The sequence below is a fragment of the Octodon degus genome, unplaced genomic scaffold (genome assembly GCF_000260255.1).
Source record: "Octodon degus isolate 3935 unplaced genomic scaffold, OctDeg1.0 scaffold00027, whole genome shotgun sequence".
NCBI lineage: Eukaryota > Metazoa > Chordata > Mammalia > Rodentia > Octodontidae > Octodon > Octodon degus.
This window is the reverse complement of record NW_004524603.1, coordinates 17033764-17036461: the sequence shown is the minus strand read 5'-3', so window position 1 is coordinate 17036461 and position 2698 is coordinate 17033764. Positions and strand designations below refer to the sequence as shown.

Sequence of the window (2698 nt, the reverse complement as noted above, 5' to 3'; positions counted from 1 at the left end):
AGAGAGACAGACAGCAGAGAGAGACAGAAAGACAGACAAGAGACAGAGAGAAGGGGGAAGAGAGACAGACAGAGTGACAAAGAGACAGGCAGAGATAAGGAGAGAGAGACAGAGAAATGAGACAGAGACACAGAAAGAGAGAGATGAGACAGAGACAGACACAGACAGAGAATTGTACCCATCAGAGAACCAGCCTCTGGTTGGGGTTCCTCCAGCTCCTCATTCTCACTGCCCCAGTGGCTCTGCTCCCCCACAAAATCTGGGGGCTGCCTCACTGCCCACCCATCCCCCAGCCTCCCCATATGCCACCCCCCTCAACTTGCCCTCCCTGCTGGCCTGCACTCCTGCTCTGGCTTTGATCTTGTCACACTGTCTGCCCTGCTCCCTGACAGACCCCCCAAGAGTACCCTTGGAGTCCGCCTGACCCTCTCAGCCCAGAACCACCCTGCAACCGCTGCCAGGGAGCTCAGCGTGCAGAAGTAGACTTGGAAACCAACAAACCCTACCCACCCAGCCCCCACAACTGCCCTCAGTGTGATTCTCGGCAAATCACTGCTCTGTGCCTGGTTCCTCCTTCATAGTCCAAGGCTAAACCCAGCGGTGACTTCTAGGTTTGCTTGCAAAGAGGAAATGACTGATTGGAAAGAACAGCAAAATAGCGTGTGATAAACACACTGTGAGTGTTAGCCATCACTCTTAGAAGTCGATCCTATTTCCCAGCTTCTCCACTCGCCACTTAAGGGACTTTCATTTTTTTTCTGCTTACCTTTACAATGCCCTGCTTATTTAAAAAGAAAATACTGGCACTGACCCATGGGGTCTCTCCAGTGGGCTGTGTCCTGGGCTGCCTCTGCTTATCAGGGAGAAAGGGGATGTCTAGAACTGTCACCAGAGCTGTTCCACTTAAACCATATAAAACTGCTGATATGGAATGATTTCGACCTACAAGGATGGTAATTGCAAATAGGTTAACCTAATACTAGAATTGATTAACTAGATGTTTTCCACACGTTTGCTCGGGGTGGGGCAAGTTGCCACCCTAGCAGGAGAGGGGAGATGAAAGTCAGGCCAAGGAAGGTATTTGGTGTAGGAGGAAAATGTAGATGTTGACACTAACTTCTCCAAAACAAAGACCCAGCCTGAAGCCCTTTAGTTGTAAATAATTTACAGTAATAACCAGATTGCATCAAGGCAATTACCATACCTCAACCGGGACCACAGAGTGGCTTAGAGATTGGGTGGCATAAAATTAGTCTGGGCAGCAGTTTTGTGGCTTTGGCTACCTGACTGCTTTCTTCCCAATTAGTCCTGTGCTGTGACCCCAGGCACCCTGTGAGGACATCCTGACTCCAGCCAGTGGGGCATTGAGCGCTCTGTCTCTTCTTCATGGTCATTCTCCTCTTCCTCTTCCTTTTTCTCCTCCTTCTTTATTCCTAATGAAGCAAACTGAACAGGAGTATAATTTTCAGAAATATTCTTCAAAATCAACCTCTTGGTTCTGTTCTACCTGGATTAGCATTAGTGCTAAAAGAGTCTTCTTGGATGGAAGGAATGTCTCTTATATCTGTGGCATGTTCCCAACACGGGGGCCACGAGCCACATGCGGCAAGGAAGCCTTGATGTGTGGTTAGTGGGACTAAGAGGCTGAATTTCTAACTTTAAGGGATGTAAAAAGAATTAAGATATGTACGTGTATCAATTGCCCATGGTGAATATAATCATTATGTATCACAAACATAGATTAAAATGATGCTTAAAATAAGTCAATTTTAATAAATGTAAATGACCTAAGCATGGAAACGGATATAGGACAAAATGGATCATTTGCCTTGTTGTCCGTGATGGGTGGGAACACAGGATGGCGCCTTCTCTCCCTCTGATACTTAGAGTCACTTCCATAATTCAACTCCTCTCCTCAGACTCTGATAGGCTTTTTAGAATTCTGGCCAAGGTTCATTCTTATCACTTGCTCCTTGTTTGTGAATCAAGGGACAATTCTCAAGGCTGTGTGCTCTGGTAACCTCTGGACCTGCTTATATGAATTTAATTTTTATTAATAACTATGTGCCTGGTTAACAACATTATAAGCATCAGAAATAAAGAATCAAGGTCTTACTTTAGAGTTTTTTTTGTTTTTGTCTTTTGGAGGGGTTTGAGACAGAGTCTCACTTTGTTTTGTTTTGTTTTTTCTTTTCTGGCCCTGGGGATTGAACTCAGGACCTTGTGCTTGCCAGGCAGGCACTTATGCCACTGAGCTATATCCCCAGCACAAGAGGCAGGGTCTCGCTATGTAGTGCATGCTGACATTGAACTGGCTTATATAGCCCATGCTGGCCTCAAACTCACAGCTATCCTCCTGCCTCAGCCTCCCAACTGCTAGGATTATAAGCTTGCACCACTATGTCAGGCTTAGGTCATGTTTTAACGAGTATTTGTTCAAGATTTTTTTTTTTTTTAAGGAATTGAAGATACTAAGAGAGAATATTTCAGATAGATATTTCTGTGATTGTTTCCATAGATACTAGAAAGATTTTTTTTTTTGAGACAGGATCTCATTATGTAGTTTTATGCTGGTCTTGAACCTACTACATAGCTCAGATTGGCCTCAGATTTACAACAATCCTCCAGCCTCAGCCTCTTGAGAGCTGAGATTATAGGCGTGCACCACCACACTGGGGTAGAAAAGCCATTCTGTGGT

The 2698-nt window shown here is 45.1% G+C and overlaps 2 protein-coding genes across 2 annotated transcripts in view; one reads left to right on the top strand and one right to left on the bottom strand.

Moving 5' to 3' along the window:
• Positions 1 to 872, bottom strand: part of Atp6v0a4 (ATPase H+ transporting V0 subunit a4) — a 113613-nt gene extending 112741 nt beyond the window's left edge. Inside the window, exon 1 of the mRNA XM_023712863.1 lies at positions 767 to 872. The gene's annotated coding sequence lies outside the window, so the exon portion shown is untranslated. The remainder of the gene's footprint in view (positions 1 to 766) is intronic.
• Positions 1 to 2698, top strand: part of Tmem213 (transmembrane protein 213) — a 12151-nt gene that overhangs the window by 6613 nt on the left and 2840 nt on the right. The gene's annotated exons all lie outside the window — the stretch shown is intronic.